Raw genomic sequence first — 16,382 nt, 5'->3', positions numbered from 1 at the left:
TACTCTTTTCTTTTTAAAATGACAATTAACAGTGGCTAATCACACCACTTATATTTATTGTGTCAACAAAGGCTCAGTGGTGTACAGAGCACACAGCTTGTTTAAAAAAGAGCAATTAATTATTTTTTGAAAATGAAAACACAAATCACTAAGTCACACTGCTTATATTTACACACTGTGGACACACAGGTCAGCTCAGCAGCTTGGTGTATGCACAGACCATCAGACAACTCTACTGTGAAATGGTGCCGAATCACTGCTGCAGGAATCCAAACCCTGCGAGAATCCGATGCCGGCATGATGCAGTTTTACCTTGATTTGGAATCCAGGTGAGAAAACCCGAGCCACAACTCAGATTCACTCGAATCCTTGTGGTTCGGATGGGCTTGATTTTTAGAAAATCATGCCTGCTCATCTCTAGTGAATAGTATGACCTGTACCAGTCTCTTTCTTATAGTTCTGCGATTTGCCAGATAATTTGTGTCACTACAAAAAATAAGCCTGTGTGGCTGGACCTTTTATAATAATAATAATAATAATAATAATAATAATAATTTTATTTATATAGCGCTCTTTCTCCAATAGGACTCAAGGCGCTTAACAGATACATAGCATAATATAGTACAGAAAATAATGAAGTGCATTTTCATAAAATACAGAAGCATGAAGATACTAAAAGGGACACTATGGAAATGCTTTAGTAAACAGAAAAGTCTTGAGTCTACTTTTGAAGGATTCTATAGTTTAGCTCAAGTTATATTGAAAATACGAGAATAGTCTGTGTTTAAATCTAATATATTGGACTGGGAATTACATAATACGAGTTAATATTACAAAGCACTGTATTTTATGCAAGCATTTGATGGACAGCTTCGAGAGATCATCTCAAAGGATTGTGACATTAACTGAGATACGAAATGGCACAAGTGGCACAGGTGTAGGTGTAATAACTCCGCTCCTCACTTCAGAGTTTAGTTGTTTTCATTATATTATGTAAGATGACAGGCATTTAGCAAAGGCATAAAAGAATTTACTTCTATATTGCATATATTGAGTTGTTATATAAAAGATGTTTATTAAAAGCAACTTTCCCTTCCATGTTTTTGTAACCTAAATGTAAGATGTATTGTATTGTTTTGATAAGTGTTTTCAGTCATGGGGCCTAATGTATCAACAGTTATTGCGTAAAAAAATAGATAAATTTCACTTTTCTAAACTTTTTGCATTTTTTAAGTATTGTCTGAATGTATGTAAGTTTTTCCATTTTATTTATCATTTTTGTTTTTCTCTAAATTATACTTTTCGGGTTTTTTTTCGAACTTTTACAACTTCTATTGAAAACGAATGAGAACCTTATGTATCATTGGATTATCGTGAAAATAGACTAACTTTTCACACATTTTTTTTACCAGCTTTTACAGGCGAGTTTAGCAATAGGCCATGATTGTTCTTGTAGTTCCACCTCTGAATTAACTTTTTTTACAAAAAGAATATGCTAAAAATGGGTGTGCTATGGAAGGTAGATAGTAACTAGGTTGACAGTTTCTAGGTCGACCACTATTGGTCGACAGTAATTAGGTCAACAGGGTCTCTAGGTTGACATGGTCTTTAGGTTGATATGATCTTGGTCAACAGGTCAAAAGGTCGACATGAGTTTTTTATGTTTTTTGGGTGTCATTTTCTTTGTAGCGTGACCGGGAACCCCAATTAGTGCACCGTGTCCCCTCGCATGGCTCGCTTCGCTCACCATGATTTGGGCAAGGTGTCTCGCTTCGCTCGGCACAGATTACCATTCCAATCATAGTCTATGTGGATCGTTAAGTATGAAAAGGTTCAAAATAAGAAAAAATCGTGAAAAACTAATGTCGACCATTTGACCTGTAAAACTAGAACATGTCGACCTAGAGACCCTGTCGACCTAGAAACCCTGTCGACCTAGTTACTGTCGACCAATACTGGTTGACCTAGATAGTGTCAACCTAGTTACTGTCGACCTAGAGACCGGATCCCGCTAAAAATATCTCCCTTTATCTAAATTATACTTATATATTGAACTAATCTAAAAAATTACTAATATTTTCTATATGTTGTTTGAAATTTATATTATATACATATAAAATTATCTCATATATATTTTATATATACACTGCTCAAAAAAATAAAGGGAACACTTAAACAACACAATGTACCTCCAAGTCAATCACACTTCTGTGAAATCATACTGTCCACTTAGGAAGCAACACTGATTGACAATCAATTTCACATGCTGTTGTGCAAATGGAATAGACAACAGGTGGAAATTATAGGCAATTAGCAAGACAGGAGTTGTTCTGCAGGTGGTGACCACAGACCACTTCTCAGCTCCTATGCTTTCTTGCTGATGTTTAGGTCACTTTTGAAAGCTGGCGGTGCTTTCACTCTAGTGGTAGCATGAGACGGAGTCTACAACCCACACAAGTTGCTCAGGTAGTGCAGCTCATCCAGGATGGCACATCAATGCGAGCTGTGGCAAGAAGGTTTGCTGTGTCTGTCAGCGTAGTGTCCAGAGCATGGAGGCGCTACCAGGAGACAGGCCAGTACATCAGGAGACGTGGAGGAGGCCGTAGGAGGGCAACAACCCAGCAGCAGGACCGCTACCTCCGCCTTTGTGCAAGGAGGAACAGGAGGAGCACTGCCAGAGCCCTGCAAAATGACCTCCAGCAAGCCACAAATGTGCATGTGTCTACACAAACGATCAGAAACAGACTCCATGAGGGTGGTATGAGGGCCCGACGTCCACATGTGGGAGTTGTGCTTACAGCCCAACACCGTGCAGGACATTTGGCATTTGCCAGAGAACACCAAGATTGGCAAATTCGCCACTGGCGCCCTCTGCTCTTCACAGATGAAAGCAGGTTCTCACTGAGCACATGTGACACGTGACAGAGTCTGGAGATGCCAAGGAGAATGATCTGCTGCCTGCAACATCCTCCAGCATGACCGGTTTGGCAGTGGGTCAGTAATGGTGTGGGGTGGCATTTCTTTGGGGGGCCGCACAGCCCTCCATGTGCTCGCCAGAGGTAGCCTGACTGCCATTAGGTACCAAGATGAGATCCTCAGACCCCTTGTGAGACCATATGCTGGTGCGGTTGGCCCTGGGTTCCTCCTAATGCAAGTCAATGCTAGACCTCATGTGGCTGGAGTGTGTCAGCAGTTCCTGCAAAACGACGGCATTGATGCTATGGACTGGCCCGCCCGTTCCCCAGACCTGAATCCAATTGAGCACATCTGGGACATCATGTCTCGCTCCATCCACCAACGCCACGTTGCACCACAGACTGTCCAGGAGTTGGCGGATGCTTTAGTCCAGGTCTGGGAGGAGATCCCTCAGGAGACCATCTGCCACCTCATCAGGAGCATGCCCAGGCGTTGTAGGGAGGTCATACAGGCACGTGGAGGCCACACACACTACTGAGCCTCATTTTGACTTGTTTTAAGGACATTACATCAAAGTTGGATCAGCCTGTAGTGTGTTTTTCCACTTTAATTTTGAGTGTTACTCCAAATCCAGACCTCCATGGGTTAATAAATTTGATTTCTATTGATAATTTTTGTGTGATTTTGTTGTCAGCACATTCAACTATGTAAAGAACAAAGTATTTAATAAGAATATTTCATTCATTCAGATCTAGGATGTGTTATTTTAGTTTTACATTTATTTTTTTGAGCATTGTATATATATATATATATATATATATATATATAGAACGAGCACAAAAAACTGCGGCACTCAGAGGCTTAATGCAAAACTCTTGATGTATTAAAAATAACACCTGATCTCCAACGTTTCGGGGTTGGCACACCCCTTTGTTTTTCCTTGACAAAGGGGTGTGCCAACCCCGAAACGTTGGAGTTCAGGTGTTATTTTTGATACATCAAGAGTTTTGCATTAAGCCTCTGAGTGCCGCAGTTTTTTGTGCTCGTTCTACATTACATGTTTGGATACAACCATGTTACTTTATAAAGTCACTACTCTCTTTATTGGAACCCAGACTACATTGTTATGGATACAGAGTAAGGGACATTAGAATTCAGAGTCTTCTGTTACATCTTCCACTACATGGCGGAATCCAACAATGGGGACAACAAACCTTTTAACCCTTCACTTAGATGTGAATCAAAATGGATACACACATTTGATGTCATAGCACCCTGTGGCCTTAATGATATGGTCCCCCTCTCCTGCTTCTCTTTATTTTTTTTATTTTTATAATATTTTCCAACAGTACTATATATGGGTCGCCTGTAGATTTTATTATTATTATTGTTCTCCATAATGCAGTATGAGCCCCTTTATGGTTCCTTTTACACACTTTGCTTATGAAGTCTCTTACGTATACCTTTTAGTTCTGATTACAGTTATCATTATAATGCTTGCATGTATTGCATTGTAGTCGGGTCACCATGGAGACGCATCACTGGACGAGCACCGCGCTATATGCGTTGACATCTCATCTCAGTGCCCCAGCCGGAAGGAGATCCCGCTTGACGGTCACCACCAGGAGGTGGTCCCCGGCCCGGCGCGTGCACACAGCACACTGGTGAGGGATATAAGGTGAGAGTATTTTATTCAATGTCTGTATGTCCTGAAGAAAATTTATTAAAATGGAAACGTTGACAGAGCTTATGGGCTGCTGATATACCTTGTGTAAGGAGTCCAGAGTGCCACACATCGATTTGTTATATATATTTATATATTTATATATATATATAGAGAGAGAGAGAGAGAGAGAGAGAAAGAGAGAGAGAGAGAGAGAGAGAGAGAGAGTACTGGTCCGGCACTCAATGGTAGACAGCAAATAGTAAAAGGCGCTCCGGTGCCCTCCAGCCAGGCCGACAGCCTGTGTATACAGAAGGATGGAAATAAGGCGGCACTCAGGAGACTTGTACGTTCTTTAGGGGGCCGCACACCACGTACAAGTCTCCTGAGTGCCGCCTTATTGCCATCCTTCTATATATATATATATATATATAGTGTTACAAAGAAGAGGCGGCACTCAGAGACTATAGTGGTCAAAATTGTATTCCACAAAAACGATCCAACGTTTCGGGGGTACTTACGCCCCCTTTGTCAAGGTGAACAATAAATGAATAAAGTGAGTTAACATACCTTAAGTACCCAAAAGAAGCCCGCCAAGTGAGACAGCGTCCGCCGGCCCGACCGCACGCTCCGTCATCTCGTCCGTCTCTCTGCTGATGATGTCATCAGACTGCGTTCTGTAGTCATGGTGACTCCCGATGCCTAAGCGGCCGGGCTGCGGCGCTGTGTGTCAAAACGGAAAAAGTGCATAAAAACAACAAGTCCCTACACCAGCGTGAGAAGAAAACATGGCATGCATATGACCTGATTATACATATTAGGGAGGTAGCGGGACACACATATAGCGCAGGTGAAGAAGATCGAAGTTAATTTAGAAAATTAATATCCAATTCGGATAGCTAAAATAATATCATGTCCTGTGCTTATTGTGTCCAGCTAGCACCCCCCGAAGAAAACAACAGAAAATACAAATAACTGGTAGTATTATTTAAAGATATTCCAGCTCATTTTCTCATTAAGGCCGTTTGGATTAGTAGTGTTAAGTTCGAAAATCCATTTGGCTTCCAGTTGTAAAAGTCTGCCATCCCTATCGCCTCCCCTGATATGTTTGGGGACGTGATCTATAATTAAATGACGGAGATCCCTGATGGAATGCTTAGCCGTGGCAAAGTGTCTTGCCACCGGCTGCTCTGATTCCTTGCCTGCCAATGCCTGTTTAATGGCAGACCGATGAAGGGCCATCCGCTCCCTCAGGGTCCTTACCGACTTGCCCACGTAATGTAGCCCGCATGGACAGCTGATCAGATAAATAATATGCGTTGTGGTACATGTGAGGACAAAGTTGATTCTGTAGGTTTTGTCTCGATGTGGATTCTTGAAGCTTGACCCTGTGATCATGTTCTCACAGGTTGTGCATTTAATGCACTTATAGCAACCCGTTCCTCTTCCAAGAAACTGAGAATTAGGTGTTTTAGATTTGATTGCTTCTACCTGGAATCCAGTAATGTCCGCATGGACAACGCGGTCCTTGATGTTGCTACCTCGTGAGTAGCACATCATGGGTCTTTTATCTTTGAGCGCATGAAGTGTTTTGTCCAAAGATACTATAGGCCACAAGGCTCTAGTGGCTCTCTGTATGACAGGGCTGGCCGTGTTGTACCTTGAGATAAACGGGATGACTGGTTTTTGTTGTCGTGCCGTCGGGATAAGGAGAGTTTCCCTGGGTAACCGGAGGACTTCTGCTTTGTGTTTTAACAGGAGATGACGGTCATACCCTCTTTCCTGAAATTTGATGATCATGGCATCCAGCTCCCTATCCAATGTATCGCGATCACTAATGATACGTGATATTCTGATCATTTGAGAACGAGGAAGCCCTTCCTTGAGTGACTTAGGATGATGGCTGTTAGCTCTGAGCAAGGTATTCCTGTCTGTAGGCTTGCGGTAAAGGCCAGTGTAGAGCCTGCCCTCATGAATTGAGACTTGAACATCTAAATAATTCAGTGAACTGCTGCTGGACTGAAATGTATATTTAATACTAGACGATCTTGAATTAATGGTGTTCATCAAATGGTTGAAACGATCAGCGCCCCCAGTCCATAAGATGAACAAGTCATCAATGTAACGAGCGAAAAGCAAGATATCGCGTGAGATGGCATCATCGCTGAAGAATGCTTCCTCCTCCTCCCTAAACATGAATACATTAGCGAACGACGGGGAGACATTGCTCCCCATCGCACATCCTGTTAGTTGACGGTAAAATTTACCGTTAAATAAGAAGTAATTTTTTTCCAATGTCATCCGAAGGAGTTCCAGGAACAATGAGATGTCGAGGGCTTCCATTTTTTCTTTGATCAGGAATTCTTTCATAGACTCCAAGCCGGCCTCGTGGGGTATGCTTGTGTAAAGACTAATAACATCTACAACGCATATCAAGGTGCCCTCCGGTACCTGCTTAATCTTACCAAGACGGTTTAGGAAGCTGGTAGTATCCTTAATAAAGTGCTTGTGCTTGAGAATTAACGGTTGCAGTATACCATCCAAAAAGATGGATACTGGTTGGAACACTGAGTCCTTTGCAGATATGATGGGCCTGCCAGGCGGAGACAGGGGGTCCTTATGGATTTTGGGGACAGTAAAGAAAATTGGTACTAGAGGGTGGATTTGAATTAAAGCTTTGTGCAGTTTCTGCGTTAATTTACCTTCAAGTACTGCGGCATCCAACGTGCCCTTAAGGGCCTTCTGATATTCAATGGTTGGGTCAGTTCCTAGCTCTTCGTAGGTAGTGGCATCCGCCAACTGGCTATAAATTTCATTGATGTAATAGTCCAGATCTAAAATCACTACGCCGCCCCCTTTATCCGCCGGACGGACAACGATGTCCCTGTATTCCCCCAGCTTTTTCATGGCCATCCATTCAGCCTTGGACATATTACGATGTACTGGTACCTGACTGGCGGCTGCATTATATCGTGTGATAGAATCATCCATTAATCTCGAAAATGATGAAATGGAGGCGTTTGTGGATGCAGGATCAAAGGATGATTTTAATAGTTGGTTCAGAAAATCTTGATGCTGTATATCCAGACCCACACTAGGAACTACGTCCTTGACTTTATGTTGGAAAAATTCTTGTCGCCTCAGCTTGCGTGTGAACTGGTGCAGTTCAATGTGCCACTTAAAATCATTAAACGGGGTGGTGGGGACAAAAGAAAGTCCTTTTTCCAGAACTTTCTGCTCGATCTCGGAAAGTTCTCTTTTGGAGAGGTTATAGATCAGAGTTTCCTGCTTGTTGAAGCACCTCTGGTTGCGCGTGCACTGGCCACCCCTGCGGGTGGGCGGCCTCTTCTTGCCTTTTCTTTTGCCGCTGGCAAGGGGGTCCCTAAAGGGACTGCTCTGTCAAGCGGGGGCCCATCGGATTCCACCTGGCCGAACTCGCTGTCGCTGTTAGAGGTGCCTGCGGTGCTCTGCTGTCTCTCCCTTCTCCTACGCCAGCTATGTTTGCCTCTATAATTATATGGTTTAGAGGTTGGCGTATTATCACCCATTAACCACCTATATACCTTGTTGGAATCATAATCTTCTTTTACTATGTGTTGCTTATTGCGCTTACATTTCACCAGGTCACTCCTATACTTCTCAACCTGTTGTTGCAACTTAAACATCCATTCCTGATGCAAGTCATTTTGTAATAACGCTTTATGTGTGGCTTCCAACGAGGCGATTTTCTCACGTGCACTGCTTAGTTCCCTTCCAGCCTCCTCCACGACTAACAACATTAGATCCAAGCTGCATTTATTTAAAATTCCTATCCATTTTCTGCAAAAATCGGGACTATGCCTGCCAATGGTGGGTACATTTTTAACCCGAAATCCTCTCGGTATCATCTTTTGTCTGTGATATTCGGACAGGGATATTCCGTGCAGCAAAAAATCTGTCTCGCGTCGTTTCAGCCTGAGGAGTTGGTGGTAAATGTCTTCAATACTTCCCGTAGTTTCAATTGGATCAAGCTGTTCTTTAAAACGAAGCCTTGAAGGTAAATTAACGCAGAAACTGCACAAAGCTTTAATTCAAATCCACCCTCTAGTACCAATTTTCTTTACTGTCCCCAAAATCCATAAGGACCCCCTGTCTCCGCCTGGCAGGCCCATTATATCTGCAAAGGACTCAGTGTTCCAACCAGTATCCATCTTTTCGGATGGTATACTGCAACCGTTAATTCTCAAGCACAAGCACTTTATTAAGGATACTACCAGCTTCCTAAACCGTCTTGGTAAGATTAAGCAGGTACCGGAGGGCACCTTGATATGCGTTGTAGATGTTATTAGTCTTTACACAAGCATACCCCACGAGGCCGGCTTGGAGTCTATGAAAGAATTCCTGATCAAAGAAAAAATGGAAGCCCTCGACATCTCATTGTTCCTGGAACTCCTTCGGATGACATTGGAAAAAAATTACTTCTTATTTAACGGTAAATTTTACCGTCAACTAACAGGATGTGCGATGGGGAGCAATGTCTCCCCGTCGTTCGCTAATGTATTCATGTTTAGGGAGGAGGAGGAAGCATTCTTCAGCGATGATGCCATCTCACGCGATATCTTGCTTTTCGCTCGTTACATTGATGACTTGTTCATCTTATGGACTGGGGGCGCTGATCGTTTCAACCATTTGATGAACACCATTAATTCAAGATCGTCTAGTATTAAATATACATTTCAGTCCAGCAGCAGTTCACTGAATTATTTAGATGTTCAAGTCTCAATTCATGAGGGCAGGCTCCACACTGGCCTTTACCGCAAGCCTACAGACAGGAATACCTTGCTCAGAGCTAACAGCCATCATCCTAAGTCACTCAAGGAAGGGCTTCCTCGTTCTCAAATGATCAGAATATCACGTATCATTAGTGATCGCGATACATTGGATAGGGAGCTGGATGCCATGATCATCAAATTTCAGGAAAGAGGGTATGACCGTCATCTCCTGTTAAAACACAAAGCAGAAGTCCTCCGGTTACCCAGGGAAACTCTCCTTATCCCAACGGCACGACAACAAAAACCAGTCATCCCGTTCATCTCAAGGTACAACACGGCCAGCCCTGTCATACAGAGAGCCACTAGAGCCTTGTGGCCTATAGTATCTTTGGACAAAACACTTCATGCGCTCAAAGATAAAAGACCCATGATGTGCTACTCACGAGGTAGCAACATCAAGGACCGCGTTGTCCATGCGGACATTACTGGATTCCAGGTAGAAGCAATCAAATCTAAAACACCTAATTCTCAGTTTCCTGGAAGAGGAACGGGTTGCTATAAGTGCATTAAATGCACAACCTGTGAGAACATGATCACAGGGTCAAGCTTCAAGAATCCACATCGAGACAAAACCTACAGAATCAACTTTGTCCTCACATGTACCACAACGCATATTATTTATCTGATCAGCTGTCCATGCGGGCTACATTACGTGGGCAAGTCGGTAAGGACCCTGAGGGAGCGGATGGCCCTTCATCGGTCTGCCATTAAACAGGCATTGGCAGGCAAGGAATCAGAGCAGCCGGTGGCAAGACACTTTGCCACGGCTAAGCATTCCATCAGGGATCTCCGTCATTTAATTATAGATCACGTCCCCAAACATATCAGGGGAGGCGATAGGGATGGCAGACTTTTACAACTGGAAGCCAAATGGATTTTCGAACTTAACACTACTAATCCAAACGGCCTTAATGAGAAAATGAGCTGGAATATCTTTAAATAATACTACCAGTTATTTGTATTTTCTGTTGTTTTCTTCGGGGGGTGCTAGCTGGACACAATAAGCACAGGACATGATATTATTTTAGCTATCCGAATTGGATATTAATTTTCTAAATTAACTTCGATCTTCTTCACCTGCGCTATATGTGTGTCCCGCTACCTCCCTAATATGTATAATCAGGTCATATGCATGCCATGTTTTCTTCTCACGCTGGTGTAGGGACTTGTTGTTTTTATGCACTTTTTCCGTTTTGACACACAGCGCCGCAGCCCGGCCGCTTAGGCATCGGGAGTCACCATGACTACAGAACGCAGTCTGATGACATCATCAGCAGAGAGACGGACGAGATGACGGAGCGTGCGGTCGGGCCGGCGGACGCTGTCTCACTTGGCGGGCTTCTTTTGGGTACTTAAGGTATGTTAACTAACTTTATTCATTTATTGTTCACCTTGACAAAGGGGGCGTAAGTACCCCCGAAACGTTGGATCGTTTTTGTGGAATACAATTTTGACCACTATAGTCTCTGAGTGCCGCCTCTTCTTTGTAACACTGTTTTACCTGCATTGGGAAGGCACCGGAGCAACGCTGTTTTTTGAGGAGGGAGTGCCAGTCCGCAGTAACTCTATATATATATATATATATATATATATATATATATATGTTTTGTTTATGAGACTCTCAATAGTTCTGTTGGAAATAAACAGCACACACTACTAAAGGCCAGTGAAATTTCATCTTAGTAACATGTTTATAACAGTCATTAGAATAACCATTCGAATTGTTATTGTAAAAGTTCCCTCCCCTTTCAGTTTTCTAATACGTGTCCCCATAGTAAACTAGCTATTCTTTTCTGCTGTAGCTCAGGTATGTGCTGAACGCCACCAAGGAACTCATTGTGCATGTTCGGCTGTGAAACAGAGCATATGCACTTCATTTCATTTTTTTGAAATGCGATAAAATGACTGAAAAGCACATTTTTTGGGCTTTTATAACAATCACATTTTTGATTTAAAAAAAAACCGATACATACTTTGAAAAAAATCGAAAAAAATTAACGAAAAAGATACGATAAGTGATGAAAAAAATGTTCAAAGTTATCACATTTTTGATACATCAACCCCATTATCTTGCCTTTATTTAAATAAAAATGTCAAAAAAGACTAGAATATAAGGATGGCAAAGCCTCAGTAGCTGCAATTGATTAGTATACGAGCACGGCAATTCATGCCTATATAAACAGTGCATTCTCTAGTGTAATTTCCTACAATCCTTCATTTATTAGGAAAATGTGAGTATGATTAAAAATTATGCAAATGCTACCATAGATTAAAATGGATATTATACAATACCTTGAACCTAAATGACCACTCTAAAAGTACTTAGCATCTGGCTATGTGCTTTCATATGCTAAACAAATTGCTTTACAACCTTTGATATATTTATAATTTCCTTAGGAGTACATTGTTCTAAATATAATTTATTGTTCGCTAATTTATGTCCCATTTACACTTTTGTTACTAAACATAATTACAGATGAGTGGTCTGGTTTTGATGAAAACCAAACACATCCAAACTTTGGGATCCAAGTAGAGCGGAATCCTGACTTGGGTCTTCCCTCTCGAGTTCAGAACTCGAATTTAAAACATGAGTCTCAGGTTTTTTTTATTCCCCTTGAGTCCCTCGCTTGTGGTTACAGGTGCCAGTTCTCTAAGGAGAGTGTATGGGGGGAAAGACAAAATTAACTGGAAATCACTGGAAATAAATGTTATGGATGTTAAAACTACTACAGGAACAAAAAAAGGTCCAAGATACATGATTTTTGCTGTTTTTATTGATTAACATAGATTTTTAACCACTTGCCTGGCTTCTTTGCATGTGATGTTTTTCTAGACGTTGTTAGTGTAAACCACTAGTGGGTTCATCACTAAAAGAAAGGCTTAGTGTGTGGCGCACTCTTTTAAAAGAGTGCGCCACACACTAAGCCTTTCTTTTAGTGATGAACCCACTAGTGGTTTACACTAACAACATCTAGAAAAACATCGTAATTTAGCTTAGTGGCGCACCTCCAACCTAGTTCCAATTTGACCAGGGCCTCCTTTCCTTTAGCCCTTACTATAGTTTATCTATTGGTTGGTTATCTGTAATTACTTCTGTGAATTTTTGATAAAATACCTGTGCATTATCCTTAGGGATGTGCACCTGAAATTTTTCGGGTTTTGTGTTTTGGTTTTGGGTCCGGTTCCGTGGCCGTGTTTTGGGTTCGAACGCGTTTTGGCAAAACCTCACCGAATTTTTTTTGTCGGATTCGGGTGTGTTTTGGATTCGGGTGTTTTTTTCAAAAAACCCTAAAAAACAGCTTAAATCATAGAATTTGGGGGTCATTTTGATCCCATAGTATTATTAACCTCAATAACCATAATTTCCACTCATTTTCAGTCTATTCTGAACACCTCACACCTCACAATATTATTTGTAGTCCTAAAATTTGCACCGAGGTCGCTGGATGGCTAAGCTAAGCGACCCAAGTGGCCAACACAAACACCTGGCCCATCTAGGAGTGGCACTGCAGTGTCAGGCAGGATGGCCCTTCCAAAAAATACTCCCCAAACAGCACATGACGCAAAGAAAAAAAGAGGCGCAATGAGGTAGCTGTGTGAGTAAGCTAAGCGACCCTAGTGGCCGACACAAACACCTGGCCCATCTAGGAGTGTCACTGCAGTGTGACGCAGGATGGCCCTTCCAAAAAATACTCCCCAAACAGCACATGACGCAAAGAAAAAAAGAGGCGCAATGAGGTAGCTGTGTGAGTAAGCTAAGTGACCCTAGTGGCCGACACAAACACCTGGCCCATCTAGGAGTGGCACTGCAGTGTCACGTAGGATGGCCCTTCCAATAAATATTTCCCAAATAGCACATGACGCAAAGAAGAAAAAAAAGAGGCGCAATGAGGTAGCTGTGTGAGTAAGCTAAGCGACCCTAGTGGCCGACACAAACACGTGGCCCATCTAGGAGTGGCACTGCAGTGTCAGGCAGGATGGCCCTTCCAAAAAATACTCCCCAAACAGCACATGATGCAAAGAAGAAAAAAAGAAAAAAGAGGTGCAAGATGGAATTGTCCTTGGGCCCTCCCTCCCACCCTTATGTTGTATAAACAGGACATGCACACTTTAACCAACCCATCATTTCAGCGACAGGGTCTGCCACACGACTGTGACTGAAATGACTGGTTGGTTTGGGCCCCCACCAAAAAAGAAGCAATCAATCTCTCCTTGCACAAACTGGCTCTACAGAGGCAAGATGTCCACCTCATCATCATCGTCCGATTCATCACCCCTTTCACTGTGTACATCCCCCTCCTCACAGATTATTAATTCGTCCCCACTGGATTCCACCATCTCAGATCCCCGTGTACTTTCTGGAGGCAATTGCTGCTGGTGAATGTCTCCATGGAGTAATTGATTATAATTCATTTTAATGAACATCATCTTCTCCACATTTTCTGGAAGTAACCTCGTACGCCGATTGCTGACAAGGTGAGCGGCGGCACTAAACACTCTTTCGGAGTACACACTGGAGGGAGGGCAACTTAGGTAGAATAAATCCAGTTTGTGCAAGGGCCTCCAAATTGCCTCTTTTCCCTGCCAGTATACGTACGGACTGTCTGATGTGCCTACTTGGATTCAGTCACTCATATAATCCTCCACCATTCTTTCAATGGTGAGAGAATCATATGCAGTGACAGTAGACGACATGTCAGTAATCGTTGGCAGGTCCTTCAGTCCGGACCAGATGTCAGCATCAGCAGTCGCTCCAGACTGCCCTGCATCACCGCCAGCGGGTGGGATCGGAATTCGTAGCCTTTTCCTCGCACCCCCAGTTGCAGGAGAATGTGAAGGAGGAGATGTTGACTGGTCGCGTTCCGCTTGACTTGACAATTTTATCACCAGCAGTTCTTTGAACCCCTGCAGACTTGTGTCTGCCGGAAAGAGAGATCCAACGTAGGTTTTAAATCTAGGATCGAGCACGGTGGCCAAAATGTAGTGCTCTGATTTCAACAGATTGACCACACATGAATCCTGGTTAAGCGAATGAAGGGCTCCATCCACAAGTCCCACATGCCTAGCGGAATCGCTCTGTTTTAGCTCCTCCTTCAATGCCTCCAGCTTCTTCTGCAAAAGCCTGATGAGGGGAATGACCTGACTCAGGCTGGCAGTGTCTGAACTGACTTCACGTGTGGCAAGTTCAAAGGGCAGCAGAACCTTGCACAACGTTGAAATCATTCTCCACTGCGCTTGAGACAAGTGCATTCCACCTCCTTTGCCTATATCGTGGGCAGATGTATAGGCTTGAATGGCCTTTTGCTGCTCCTCCATCCTCTGAAGCATATAGAGGGTTGAATTCCACCTCGTTACCACCTCTTGCTTCAGATGATGGCAGGGCAGGTTCAGGTTTTTTTGGTGGTGCTCCAGTCTTCTGTACGCGGTGCCTGCACGCCGAAAGTGGCCCGCAATTCTTCTGGCCACCGACAGCATCTCTTGCACGCCACTGTCGTTTTTTAAATAATTCTGCACCACCAAATTCAAGGTATGTGCAAAACATGGGACGTGCTGGAATTTGCCCAGATGTAATGCGCACACAATATTGCTGGCGTTGTCCGATGTCACAAATCCCCAGGAGAGTCCAATTGGGGTAAGCCATTCTGCGATGATCTTCCTCAGTTGCCGTAAGAGGTTTTCAGCTGTGTGCGTATTCTGGAAAGCGGTGATACAAAGCGTAGCCTGCCTAGGAACGAGTTGGCGTTTGCGAGATCCTGCTACTGATGCCGCCGCTGCTGTTCTTGCAGCGGGAGGCAATACATCTACCCAGTGGGCTGTCACAGTCATGTAGTCCTGAGTCTGCCCTGCTCCACTTGTCCACATGTCCGTGGTTAAGTGGACATTGGGTACAACTGCATTTTTTAGGACACTGGTGAGTCTTTTTCTGACGTCCGTGTACATTCTCGGTATCGCCTGCCTAGAGAAGTGGAACCTAGAGGTATTTGGTAATGGGGGCACACTGCCTCAATAAATTGTCTAGTTCCCTGTGAACTAACGGCGGATACCCGACGCACGTCTAACACCAACATAGTTGTCAAGGCCTCAGTTATCCACTTTGCAGCAGGATGACTGCTGTGATATTTCATCTTCCTCGCAAAGGACTGTTGGACAGTCAATTGCTTACTGGATGTAGTACAAGTGGTCTTCCGACTTCCCCTCTGGGATGACGATCGACTCCCAGCAGCAACAACAGCAGCGCCAGCAGCAGTGGGCATTACACTCAAGGATGCATCGGAGGAATCCCAGGCAGGAGAGGAATCGTCAGACTTGCCAGTGACATGCAAAAAAGAATGGAGGCTGCGCTAGTGGAGGAAAGAACAGTGTAAACACTCAATAGGTAAATATAAAAATGTATTATAAAACATAAATTCTTTAAAAAACAGGAATTCTGTGCAAGATAATGTGCCAATTATATGCAGAAAGAATAAATTTGCCAATGATATGCAAAGGTTGGAGTTTACCCAAAATGCTGGTACAGGATTAGTGGAAATTGTTCTCTAGAATCCGTTCCATATTTTGCCCATCAATATGGTGTCCAGTTGTGATCCGGTATGGAGGGTACCTTTTAATGTTGCTGAAGAGAGTCCATAAAAGATTTCCATATACCGCTAGAGGGTTAGTGCAATGTCTCTTAGATGTAGAATGCCTCATGCAATGCGGGAATAGGCTGGTGCCTCTCTCGGGCTCTCCGGATAACTGGTCGGCAAAATGGGCTGGTTTGGGTCCAATTCAGAGATGTCCTGTTCCAACGGGTGAATACCTGACGCGTTTCGCTGCATAAACCCTGCAGCTTTTTCAAAGGTGTATATACCTTTGGGTATATTTTACCTTATTTTTTGCATTGCCAGTGACATGGCCTGCAGGACTATTGGCTTTCCTGGGGAAGGAGGAAATTGACACTGAGGGAGTTGGTGGTGTGGTTTGCGCGAGCTTGGTTACAAGAGGAAGGGATT

This window comes from Pseudophryne corroboree, chromosome 4 (genome assembly GCF_028390025.1).
Source record: "Pseudophryne corroboree isolate aPseCor3 chromosome 4, aPseCor3.hap2, whole genome shotgun sequence".
Classification (NCBI taxonomy): Eukaryota; Metazoa; Chordata; class Amphibia; order Anura; family Myobatrachidae; genus Pseudophryne; species Pseudophryne corroboree.
This window is presented reverse-complemented; position numbering follows the sequence as displayed.